The sequence below is a fragment of the Oryctolagus cuniculus genome, chromosome 17 (genome assembly GCF_051225735.1).
Source record: "Oryctolagus cuniculus isolate XC-2025 breed Fujian yellow rabbit chromosome 17, ASM5122573v1, whole genome shotgun sequence".
In the NCBI taxonomy this organism is placed as follows: domain Eukaryota; kingdom Metazoa; phylum Chordata; class Mammalia; order Lagomorpha; family Leporidae; genus Oryctolagus; species Oryctolagus cuniculus.
The window spans coordinates 71152000-71165485 of record NC_142883.1 but is presented as its reverse complement, the minus strand read 5'-3'; the positions used below and the strand labels follow the sequence as shown (position 1 = coordinate 71165485).

Below are 13486 nucleotides of genomic sequence, written 5' to 3'. Positions count from 1 at the left end.
ATTGACTGCATTTTCTTTCTTCTAAAAACTATCAAGGAGAGTAAAATAAATTCAGGGATCTGTACACCCTATAGAAAATAAGGGGTTCTGACTGGCCGCTCTGAAAAGCATTGTTTCCAGGTCCAGCTCCCCGCTGCCGCAGCCACCTCCGCAGCAGCGGTTCCAGCAGCTTTGTCGCCAGAGTCCCCGAACTCTCGCTTTCTCTCAAGTCTGCCGCATCAGATCACCAGCATGCCCCACGATGTCAGACGCGACCATGGACACTAGCTCTGAGGTCGCCACCAAGGACTTAAGAAGGAATTTGTGGAGGAGACGGAGAATGGGAGAGACGCCCCTGCCAAAGGCAACGCTAATGAGGAGAAGGGGAGCAGGAGGCCGACAACAAAGTAGATGAAGAGGAAGAAGGTGGAGAGGAACAGGAGGAAGAGGGCAGGGCGATGGTGAGGAAGAGGATGGAGGTGAAGATGAGGAGGCCCAGGCAGTTACATGCAAGCAGGCAGCTGAAGATGATGAGGAGGACGATGTTGACTCCAAGAAGCAGAAGACTGATGAGGATGACTGGACAGCAAAAAAGGAAAAGTTAAACTAAAAAAATAGGCTCACTAGGCTAATCCTCTGCCTGAGGCGCCAGCACACCAGTTTCTAGTCCCAGTTGCTCCTCTTCCAGTCTAGCTCTGTGCTGTGGTCCGGGAGTGCAGTGGAGGATGGCCCAAGTTTTGGGGCCCTGCACCCGCATGGGAAACCAGGAGAAGCACCTGGCTCCTGGCTTCGGATCAGCGCGGTGCCATTGGAGAGTGAACGAGCATCAAAAGGAAGACCTTTCTCTCTGTCTCTCTCTCTCACTGTCCACTCTGCCTGTCAAAAAAAAAAAAAAAAAAAAACTAAAAAAAAAAAAAAATCAAGGCTGCCATGACCTATTCCCTCGCTTTCCATCTCAAAATCTAACGTGGTCACCTCCGAGAGGATGCCGCCCCCGCGGCAGCGCCACCTGCAGGCTTCATGCCCTCTCTCCACCCAACCAAATCCGGGGAATGTGCAACAGGGGAGGAAAAGAACCTAAACTTCCAGGCCCTGCTTTTCTTCTTAAAAGTACTTTAAAAAGGAAAATTTGTTTGTATTCTTATTTACATTTTATATTTTTGTACATATTGTTGGGGGTCACCCACTTTTATGATCTCGGGATATCCAAACCAGCCTTCGGAGCATTTTCTGTCTTACTTCTGACTTTACTTGTGGTGTGACCATGTTCATTATAATCTCAAAGGAGGAAGAAAAAAAAAAACTTGTAAAAAAAAGCAAAAACAACAAAAAAAAATTTATTCAGAGCATTCCAATAACTTTTTGAGTATGTACTTAGCTGTACTATAAGTAGTTGGTTTGTATGAGATGGTTAAAAAGGCCAAAGATAAAAGGTTTCTTTTTCTCCTTTTTTTGTCTATGAAGTTGCTGTTTATTATTTTTTTTTGGTCTGTTTAATGTATGTGTGAAACAATGAAACATAAAGAAAAGATCCTAAAATGTGCAAGAGAGAAACGTCAGATTACTCTCAGAGGATCTCCAATCAGACTCACAGCTGACTTCTCATCAGAAACCCTACAAGCTAGGAGGGAATGGCGAGACATAGCACAGGTGCTAAGAGAGAAAAATTGCCAGCCCAGAATATTATATCCTGCCAAGCTCTCATTTGTGAGTGAAGGTGAAATAAAGACCTTTCATAGCAAACAGAAATTGAAACACTTTGTGGCCACTCGTCCGGCCCTGGAAAAGATACTTAAAGATGTGCTACACTCAGAAACACAGAAACACGGCCATCAATATGAAAGAAGGGAAAGGAAGAACACCTACCAGTAAAAGAGCATGGGAAGCTCAAAGCATATACTAGAAAATATTTCCGGGAAAATGGCAGGGCAAAGTCACTACGTATCAATAGTCACATTGAACATTAATGGTCTGAATTCTTCAGGCTGACTGGCTCAAAGAACACAACCCAACTATTTGTTGCCTACAAGAAACACATCTCTCTAACAAAGAGGCATGCAGACTGAAAGTGAAAGGTTGGAAAAAGATATTCCATGCCAACAGAAACCAAAAAAAAGCAGGTGTAGCCATATTAATATCAGACAAAATAAACTTTAATACAAAAACTGTTAAGAGAGACAAAGAGGGACACTATATAATGATTAAGGGTTCAATTCAACAGGAAGATGTAACTATTATAAATGTATATGCACCTAATTACAGGGCACCGGTCTGTTTAAAAGATATGTTAAGGGACTTAAAGGGAGATTTAGATTCCAATACAATAGTACTGGGGGACTTCAATACTCCACTCTCAGAAATAGACAGATCATCCGGACAGAAGATCAACAAGGAAACAGCAGATTTAATTGACACTATTGCCCAAATGGATCTAACAGATATCTACAGAACTTTCAACCCTACATCTACAGACTTCACATTCTTCTCAGCAGTGCATGGAACCTTCTCTAGGATTGACCACATACTAGGCCATAAAGCAAGTCTCAGCAAATTTAAAAGAATTAGAATCATACCATGCAGCTTCTCAGACCACAGCAGGATGAAGCTGGAAATTAGCAACTCAGGAAACCCCAGAAAGTATGCAAACACATGGAGACTGAACAACATGCTCCTGAATGAACACTGGGTCATTCAAGAAATCAAAAGAGAAATCAAAAACTTTCTGGAAGTAAATGAAGACAACAACACAACATATCAAAACTTATAGGATACAGCAAAAGCAGTATTGAGAGGCAAATTTATAGCAATAGGTGCCTATACCAAGAAATTGGAAAGGTACCAAATAAATGAGCTTTCAGCGCACCTCAAGGACCTAGAAAAACTGCAGCAAACCAAACCCAAATCTAGTAGGAGAAGAGAAATAATTAAAACCAGAGAAGAAATTAACAGGATTGAATCCAAAAAAACATTACAAAAAATCAGCCAAGCGAGAAGCTGGTTTTTTGAAAAAATAAACAAAATTGACACCCCATTGGCCCAACTAACTAAAAAAAGAAGAGAAAAGACCCAAATCCATAAAATCAGAGATGAAAAAGGAAACGTAACAACAGACACCACAGAAATAAAAAGAATCATCAGAAATTACTACAAGGACCTGTATGCCAGCAAACAGGAAAACCTATCAGAAATGGATAGATTCCTGGACACATGCAATCTACCAAAATTGAACCATGAAGACATCGAAAACCTAAATAGACCCATAACTGAAACAGAAATTGAAACAGTAATAAAGGCCCTCCCAACAAAGAAAAGCCCAGGACCAGATGGATTCACTGCTGAATTCTACCAGACATTTAAAGAAGAACTAATCCCATTTCTTCTCAAACTATTCAGAACAATTGAAAAAGAGGGAATCCTCCCAAATTCTTTCTATGAAGCCAGCATCACCTTAATCCCTAAGCCAGAGAAAGATGCAGCACTGAAAGAAAATTACAGACCAATATCCCTGATGAACATAGACGCAAAAATCCTCAATAAAATTCTGGCCAATAGAATACAACAACACATCAGGAAAATCATCCACCCAGACCAAGTGGGATTCATCCCTGGTATGCAGGGATGGTTCAACATTCGCAAATCAATCAATGTGATTCACCACATTAACAGACTGCAGAAGAAAAACCATATGATTATCTCAATTGATGCAGAGAAAGCATTTGATAAAATTCAACACCCTTTCATGATGAAAACTCTAAGCAAATTGGGTATAGAAGGAACATTCCTCAATATAATCAAAGCAATTTATAAAAAACCCACAGCCAGCATCCTATTGAATGGGGAAAAGTTGGAAGCATTTCCACTGAAATCTGGCACCAGGCAGGGATGCCCACTCTCACCACTGCTATTTAACATAGTTCTGGAAGTTTTAGCCAGAGCCATCAGACAAGAAAAAGAAATCAAAGGAATACAAATCAAGAAGGAAGAAGTCAAACTATCCCTCTTTGCAGACAATATGATTCTGTACTTAGAGGATCCAAAGAACTCTACTAAGAGACTATTGGAACTCATAGAGGAGTTTGGCAAAGTGGCAGGATATAAAATCAATGCACAAAAATCAACAGCCTTTGTATACACAAGCAATGCCATGACTGAGAAAGAACTGCTAAGATCAATGTTGTCCAACAAGAAACTGGAATTTTATTTTGCTGAATTGTTCTTTAGAACAAAAAAGGAAAGAAAGAAAGAAAGAAAGAAAGAAAGAAAGAAAGAAAGAAAGAAAGAAAGACAGACAGACAAGGGGTTCTAAAATGCCTAGCTGAAAACTGACCTCTTCAAAACAATATGTGTAGCTTGTCCCTTGTGTGATCAATTTGTTCTGCCTTCTCTGTGTTTCCTAGCATCAAAACCTTAAGCATGAATGAGTATTTGAAATAGTAAAGAAACTGATGCCTCACATAAGAGTACCTTGGTTCAATATCCTGCTCTGGCCCTTGGCTCCAGTTTCCTGCTAATGCAGACCCTGAGAGACAGGAGTTTTGTTCCTGAGGTGAATCAGAATGCCGGCACTGTGGCAGAACAGGTTAAAACCCTGATCTGCACTGCACTGCTGATATCCCATATTGGCACCTGTTTCAGTCTTAGCTGATCCACTTCCAATCCAGCTCCCTGCTAGTACACCTGGGAAAGCAACAGAAGATGGCCTAAGTCCCTAGGCCCCTGCACCCAGGTGGGAGACCTGGAAGAAGCTCCTGGCTCCTGGCTTCAGATCATCTCAGCTCTGGCTGTTGCGGCCATTTGGGGAGTGAACCAGCAGAAGGAAGACCTTTCTCTGTCTCTACCATGTTGTAACTCTGTCTTTCAAATAAGAGAAAATAAAAAAAGAATGTGGGCACTTTCCATCTCTCTGTCTCACTCTGACTCTGCCCCTCAAAAAAATATATATAGTAAGAGATATCCAAATAATCATTAAGTATACCAGATCAAAACACTTAGTTGAACTCCTGACTCTTTGAGAATTTCATGGCGAAGGTGAGTAAGACAGGAGCAATCAAGAGTTACACACAACTTTCTGTCTCCTGAATTCCAGGTGTTGATTATAACTTGGAGGAAATTGTTCTTACCAAAAATTTTTTAAAAAGAAAAGAAAATCTATCACCTAATCGAAATTAAATTATGTACTCACAAATGGCATAATAAAAATGTGAAGTTGCATATAAAATCAAGAAAAGAACCTATATTGAACATTTTTACTGAAACTTCATGTGTGCCTGTATGTGTATAGTGTATGTGTGTGAGAGAGAGGCAGAAAAGGAGATTGCCAAATAGCATTAAAATTCCAAAGTTATATTTTGTTAAAGTAATTGTGAATACTTAACGTTTTTACTATATTCATCCTGGGAATATATTGTAAAACCTACTCCACAGACAGGTAATATTGGACTTTTTCTATTGCCATGGTTTAATCCACTTGTGAATTTAAAACTTAAATCCTTTATAGATTCAGTTCCTTTAAAATGCTAATCACAGAAAGGATTTTTATTTCATTTTTGGCATAGTATTAATAATACTTCTCTCTAGATACTATATTCCATTTTATTTCTACTGCAATTTCACAGTAATTTTATTCTCTTAATATTGTTAGGATCCAGCCTATTTTCAGTAATGCTATCAACACAAAGTGAAAAGGCACTCTAAGAAAAGAAAAAGAATTATAATGAAATTTTATAAAAACTTTTCCTCTTTGCTTTAAAAAGCTGCACTCAAGAGTAGTTTTTACATTTGAGGTTTCATCTGTAACTCAAAAGTATTGATTCTTTCATTAGAAAGATGTTCTCTGCTATGACAGACAGCCCAAATGAATGAAAATACAGTACATATATTTTTTCCCCTTTTCGGAAAAGTCTCATCACTGATCCTGGGTCCTTCATGTCCAAACACCAAGTACCTTGGTTTAAAGTTACATAAAGCATCTCTACAGAATTATTCCACACAAGATTCTGTTTTAGAAAACTGAAAGAATTAGAAACCTCTCAATAACAATGCTTGCCATGAAATATTTATTAAGTGCTTCCTGAATTCCAATCACTATGTCATAGACTACAGATAAAATGGTCAGAAAAATGCATGCTTCCTAATTTCTTCAGCATCTGCTCTTGCAAGATCATAAAAGACAATAATATGGATGATAACATTAGTGCTTTGGGGATTACCTATTGGAGTAAAGAGAATCTTTTCTTAAATATCTAATGACCCAGCTTCTAGGTCCAATTACCAACAATTAAATTATCAAATGTTAAATAAAATTTAAAACACCTCAATATTTCCCAGTGGTCCAAATAAAATAAGCCTCTGACATGACAGCTGATGATATTTTTAATTGTTTGGTTTGTTATGTTTTGTTATTTCCCTATTATATCCTTACATGCAATATTTCTAGTAAAATAATAATGATATACATTGATGAGAATGTGTTGAACAGAAGATGGTAAAATTTTTGTAATGACTTTAAAGACAATTTCACTGCCATGCTGGGACAGTCACAAGAAGGCTGCTGTGACCAGGGCAGGGGCCTCGGCCCAGCTCGACCCTGCAGGGCCCTCTGTACACCTGTCAAGGACACCTGGGGGAGGCTGGTCCAGAGGGCAGCAGGTGCTGGCTGACAGACCATGTGTAGGAGTGGGTTTTGAGCTGGGTGCTTGTGGAGAGGCTGGAAGGGTCTGGGCTGTGTCCTAGAAAATCTGTGTTGCTGTGAATGCATGGGCAAGGGCTCTGGGTCAGGGGAAGCTCCATCCTCGGGGGCCAACCTCAGGTGCCTGTGTGGTGAGAACAGGTTGTTGGTGGATATGTGGGTGGGTGAGGCCTGGTCACATGGGGGAGGGATTGAGCGGGGGGGTGCCCCAATCCGTGCCCTGTGGAAGGCAGAACTTGTGGGTGATGAACATGAGACAAGGGGAGGGATTTGTGATGGAGTTGTTACTCAGAAGGGAAGCAGAGCCTGAAGATCTGGAACATTCTCAGGCTGTCTGTGTTAAGGAGAATGAGAGTGGCAGTTCAGGAGACAGCTGATAAGGTGTGGCCCTGTGAGTGTGCATTAGAAAGGCAGAGAGAGAGAGAGACTGACTGACTCCATCAGCTGGTTTACTCCACAAATGTCCCCAAGACCCTGTGCTGTTCCTCCCGGGACAGCTCCAGTGCAAGAGTCCCTGACTGGTGGAGTCACTGCCCTGGACGCAGCCTGGGACACTCAGGGATGTCCCAGCTGGGACACTGAGCTGCCATGGGGGCAGGTCCACCCAAAGCCACACCCTGACCTCTGTATGAGGTCCCAGGAGGTGGGACCAGAACCTTCCACCCCAGGAGGTCCCTGAGCCGAGAAGCAGGCCCTCACCAGATGATGCCTGGCTCACCTTGGCCCTGGTTACATGTCTGTCCATGGTGTGCTGTCTGCCCTTGACCCAAGCCTGCCCTGTGGTTTCAGAGCCGGGCTTCTCCCTTCAAGGACATGATCCTGTGCTTCTCTGAAGAGGACTGGCCCCTCCTGAACCCTGGCCAGACTGGCTTCTATGGAGAGTTCGTCATTGGGGAGGACTGCGGAGTCTCCATGACCCCAAGTAAGACCCAGCTCCCAGATGGCGGCCTGGGGTCCCTGCCAGGGTCTCCCCTCCCAAGTGAGACTGTGCACCCAGAATGGGGGCTGGGGTCCCTACCCTCTGTAATAGCAGGAGACTGGAGGTGTATTCAGGTCTGTGCCTGGTTGTCCAAAGCAAATGTCGCCCTGGTCCCTGCCTGCCATTTTGACACCGGTGGCTCAGGCTTCCCGGGCTGTCTGTCACCAGAGGCCCAGCATCACTATCTGCTTCTGGCTTCACACCTGCTGACCCTGAAGGCCCTGGCCCTGGCCCTGCCCCTCAGGGGTTCCTGCTCACCACACACCTCCCCCCCTCCACTCAGCTTCTTGGACTCTGAGCCTGGCTGTGCGGGCCACCTTGGGAGCCACTCAATGGGGTGCCTTGCCTTCCCCTGGGGCAGATGACCCAGCTGCCCTGCTGGGCCCCTTCCAGGGAGAGGAGAGTGAGCTGCTGCTGGAGCTACTGGAGCTCCAGGGGAAGGAAGCACTGCAGGCCTCCTTGACTGGTCAGTGAAGGCACCAAAATTGGGTGAACAGAGAGGGCAGAGCCAGGCTGTTCCCAGGCTGTCTGTGCAGCCTCATGCATTGTCTGGGTACTGATGTCCTGCCCTGTCCCCATCGTTGTCTGGATACTGACACCCTGTCCTGTCCCTGTCCCTCATTTTAACTGAGCCATGCTGGGGCCAGGTGTCCCTCAGGTACCCACCCTGAGCCTGGTGCATGCTAGGGCTCAGGCAGTTCCTCTGTGCCCGGGGCCTGCAGTGCTGGGGCTGGGAAGTCAGCACCTTGGGGACAGCATGGGTGGGGTCCTCAGCATCAGTGCCCCCTGTTGATGAGACTCAAAGGTACCCCGGCGCACATGGGCTTGGGTACCCTGGCCTGCCTGCAAAGGCTGTGAGGCCAGCAGCCACGCTGTGGTGCGTCCCACCCTGCAAATTCCATCCTGGCCCTGCAGTCCCCCCATCCCAGCCATCCCAAGTCCCCACCTCCTCCCACCCTGTCCAGCTGGGTTTTCACAGCCCTGTAGGGAAAGCACTTCAGGGCAAGGGAGGGCCTGCTCCACTCTTGCCACCAAGGGAGTTAGGGCAGACCAGGATCAGTACTGATCCTTTCAAAAGCTTTATTTTTGCAAAGTTATATTTATTTATTCATTCTTTTGAAAGACAGAGATTTGGGGCTAGCCTTGTGGCAAAGCAGGTAAAGGAACTGCCCTGCAACATGTCCCAGCTGCTTGCTCCACTTCTGATCCAGCTCTCTGCTAGTGGCCTGAGAAAGCAGTGGAAGGTGGCGCGGGTGCTTGGGCCCTTGCACCCACATGGGAGACCCAGAAGAAGCTCCTGGCTGCTGCCTGGCACAGTCCAAGCCATCTTGAACATTTGGGGAATGACCAGCAGATGGAAGATCTCCCTGTCTTTTCCCCTTTGTAACTCTGCCTTTCAAATAAAATATAAATCTTTTTAAAAAGGAAGAGAGAAACAAAGGCAGAGTTTGACAGAAAGAGAGGAGGCTCATCCATCAGCCGGTTCACTCCCCAAGGACTGTACCAACCAGGTTTGCACCAAGCTGAAACCAGCAGCCTGGAACTCCACCCAGGTCTGCCATGTGGAAGCCAGGGGTCCAAGCACCTGGACCCTACTCCCCTGCTTTCCAGGAGCATTAGCAGGGAGCTGGATGAGAAGTAGAGCAGCCAGCACTGGAACCAGTGCTCATAAGGGATGCCAGGACTACAGCCGTGCCTAAACCTTCTGTGCCACAGTGCCAGCCCCTCTTGCTGGCTCTAGACCCATCCTCGTGGTGCAGGCCCCTTCTTCCTTCAAGCTCACTCATTCAGTGACACTGAGTGGCTCCTGGGGCTGCCCTCAGCTCACAGCCTGGCTCCTGGCACACCCCCAGTGCCAGACACACAATTTTCCCCTTTTCCCCTAGAATGACCTCCTAGCCTTCCAGCTGTTTGAGGTGGAAGAAAGAAAGAAACAGGATGAGCTGAGGTGCTGGAGTCCCAGGCCTTCCAGCAAACGGCGCTCCTTCCAAGAACCCACCAATTTACAGCAGGGCTTGGAGCACAGAGTTGCAAATGGTGCACACACAGACACACACTTGTGTGGCATGACAATAGAGCCGCATGGCTGCTGGGCTGAGACTGGGCTGGGACTGGGGGGACGGGCTGTGATGGGCCAAGTGAGCTGTGACTGGACTGTGATGGGGAGCTGTGCTCTGCATCAGGGTCAGGCACCTTCCTGGACCCCCTTGGGACCTCCCACTGGGGAAAACAGGAGGTGTTTATGGTGTGCACATGGTACCACCGTACACAGAGAAGTGCAGGCCCCGAGCTTGGAGGGGCCTCTGTGGCCAGAGGGGAGGGAAGAGAGAAGGGCACAGCATCTGGACCGTGACGGCTGCTTCACGGCTCTACCTGTGGTCCCTGCAGGGCCAGCCAGGACCGAGATCATCCAGGAGCACTGCAGGAACCGGTGTCTCTGGACTTTGAGCCAGGCCTTCTGGGTAGGGATCTCAGGGGCTGGCGGCACCCCTGACCAGCTTGGTTTCCTGTAGCTGGAGGCAGACCATAGGTTCTGGAGAGCAGTCTGGAGGAGGAGGAGGAGGAGGTGACCATCAAAATCATGTGGTCCAGCTCTGGGGACAAGGACTCCCAGCTCAGCCCCTGTGGGCTGCAGCCCTTCCGGGGCATGAGGAGATGGGGGGTGAGGTGCCTGCCTCCAGGAAGGTCTACTTGTGCCCCATGTGTGGGAAGGCCTTCCACTGGAGGGTCAACTTTGTACAGCACCTGCACAGCTGCCGGGACTGGGAAAAGCCACGCGTGTGTGGCATGTGTGGGGAGCTGTTCAGTGAAGGTGAGGACCTGGACAGCCACCAGGAGGCCCAGGAGGCCCAGGAGGCCCAGAAGCCCTACAGGTGCAGCTCCTGTGGAAAGAGCTTCTGCCTCAACTCCCACCTGCTATCACACCAGCAGATCCACCGGCAGCCCAGCAGACTGGAGCCAGAGAAGCAGAGTGAGGTGGGACTGGGCTTCCAGCACTGGGAGCCTCTGGCTAGGCACCGCAGCCACACACACCAAAAGGATGCAAGGCAGCCCTTCCAGAGCCGCTACTGCATCAAGAGCTTTGGGCAGAACTAGACCTCTTCTGCCATGAGCACGTGCACATGAAGAGGTGCTCCAAGCAGGCCCAGAAATCCTACTGAGGGCTGCTGCCCAGCCCCATGCACCTCCTGCCCCTCGCGCCGGGGCTGTGTCCAGCCCCACCTGCTGCCACGGTAGCCCCATGAGAGCCTAATCCATCTCAAGCCCCTGCACATGGTTGGCCCAGCTGGCAGAGGGCCGGTCTCCATCCAGGGACCACTGGGTCACCAACCAGTCCTCAGCATTCACCCTCCCATCTTGCCCTGAGCACGGACCCCAGGGTCCAGGCTGGCTGCTGTCCATGCCCCTCTGGTTGGTTGGGGAGTGGACCGGTGCACAGCACAACCTGTATCCAAGGCAGCTGCAGGCCTGATGGCGGGGGTGGGTTGGCAGTCCTATGGTGGGAGCTAAGGGTGCTCAGGGCTGGGAAACCACTGTGGTCCCTTTGGATGTGTGGGGGGGAGTGGGGCTCCTCAGGAAGGCAAATCTCTCCTTTTTAACTGTTGTGCCTCTGCCCCAGAATGCCCTTTTCTCTGCCCAGATGCCCTTGGTAAACATTTGAGTGGGAAGCTGAGCTGTGGTCTTTGACAGGAACTTAGAGCCCTCTTTGCCCTCTGTCCTGTCCAGGAACTGAATCCTCAGTGAGGGCATTGGCCTGGGGCACCTGGCCCCCAACTGAGGCTTGTCTGAAATCCTACTCTGCCTGGTCATCAGCAGGGTTCCCTGGTGGGCTCTGCACCTTGGGTGCTTGGAGCAGCAGGAATGTCTGTTACAATTCCCAAGGCTGCAAGTCTGGGGGCAACCTGTTGGCCAGGCTGGACCCTCCTGGAGGGCTGTAGGGAAGATTCTGCCCCAGCTTCCAGGGCCTTCCTGGCAGGTATGGCTGTTCCTGGTTGTGGTGCTCTGAGTCTGTCTGCTGATTTCCCTTCTCAGAAAGACATAAGTCACTGTTCCCATTCGAAATTGTCTACACCTGCAGTCACTGGGCACAGGTGCAGGACACACATCTGCTCACACCTGCACTGCTGCCCTCCCTCCTGAGCCTGTTGGAGCAGGATTCAGACCACAGGGCCTGCCTCCTTGGCTGGCATCCCCTGCAGGGGGCTGTGGACCAGGCATAGCCAGCCACGGGCAGTGAGGCTGAGCACCAGGAGCTGGTGCTGCTGCTCCCAGGAGGCAGCTGTGTCAGCTCCACTCCAGTGAGAAGGCCTGGGGGCTATGCAGCTGATCCGGGGTGCTGAGGTCAGGTGGGTGTTCCTGTGTCAGGCCCACCGCTGGGCAGCAGGCTGGGTGAAGGTGCCCAGTGTGACCCCTGTCACTTCATATAAAGAGGCCTCTGCCTCACACCCAATCAGTTACAAGGATTTGTAGCCACAGTGACTGCTGGGTAGTGGACCCACTAGCCTAGGAACAGGAAGCATGGTCCAACCCTTCGGCCTACTGAGGCCCTTGGTTTCTAGTCATCTGGGATGGGGACGCCCCCACGCAGAAGTGGGGCCCTCTGTGAAGTCCACCTTATGACATGCCCAGCCTGGCCCGTGGTTGCCCAGCACGTCCTTGGCCTCAGGAAGGTCATTTCCCCTGGGGCTGCAGACACTTGGCTGGGAGAAGAGCCCTCTGCTCTCTGGTCAGTGTCTTGTCTGCAAGTCAGGTTTTGTGACAGATTGGAGCCCAGAGGAGGCAGTCCCACCCTCCAGGTCTGTCAGGGACCCCAGCTGTGATTCAGAGCCAGGTACCTGGTGGCAGGAAGACCGCGGCCTGTGTCTGGAGAGCCTGCGGGGCCAGGGCATGGCCAGGGGCTTCTCTGAGAGAAGCTGTGGCCCCCAGCCACCAGGCCCAAGGGTGCTGGAGCAGAAGTATCTGCCTCCCCTTGGCCACTGGCATTTCTGGCCTCAGCTGAGGTGGGTAAAATACACAAGGTATTTGTGAGGCAGCTGAAGAAGTGCCTGCAGACAGATTATTTAGGGCTGGGGGTCGTTGTGGCATAACAAGTTAAGACACAGCTGGCAACACCAGCATCCACATGGGAAACCTGGCTGGAATTCCGCACTCCTGGCTTTGCCGGGCCCAGCCCTGGCTGTTGCAGCTATTTGGGGAGCGAACTAGTGGATGGAAGATCTCTTTCCCTCTCTCGGTAACTTTCAAGTAAATTAAATAAACCTTTACAAAAAAGCAGCAATGTTTTTATTTTTATTTTTTAAAGATTTACTTATTAATTTGAAAGTATAATTACAGAGAGAGAGGTCTTACATCTGCTGGTTCACTCCCCAATTGGTTGCAATGGCTGGAGTTGCACTGAACCAAAACCAGGAGCTTCCTTTGGGTCTCCCACGCGGGTGCAGGGGCCCAAGACTTCAGCCATGTTCCACTGCTTTCTCATACCAAAACGGAGACCTGGATCAGAAGTGGAGCAGCCGGGAATTGAAACCAGCACCCATATGGGATGCCAGCACTGTGGGTGTGGCAGTTTTACCCTCTAGGCCAAAGTGCTGGCCCCAGCAACAATGTTTTAAAATAAATTAAAAATAATGATCTTTTTGAAAGGCAAAGTGAGTGAGAGATCTATCTGCTGATTTCCCCATATGTTTGCAACAACTAGGGCTGGGCCAGGCAGGAGTCAGGAGCCCAGAACTTTATCCAGATCTCCTGTGTGGGTGGCAGGGACCCAAGCAATTGAGTGAGCATCCGTTACCTCTCAGGTTGCACTAACAGGGAGCCAGATGGGAAGAAGCGTAGCACAC

At 48.6% G+C, this 13486-nt stretch overlaps 2 pseudogenes; both read left to right on the top strand.

Moving 5' to 3' along the window:
• Nucleotides 1–241: 241 nt before the first annotated feature.
• LOC149121372 (prothymosin alpha pseudogene) lies at nucleotides 242–589 on the top strand (annotated as a pseudogene).
• Nucleotides 590–4998: 4409 nt separating this feature from the next.
• On the top strand, nucleotides 4999–10807 carry LOC138848326 (zinc finger protein 496-like; annotated as a pseudogene).
• Nucleotides 10808–13486: the final 2679 nt, after the last annotated feature.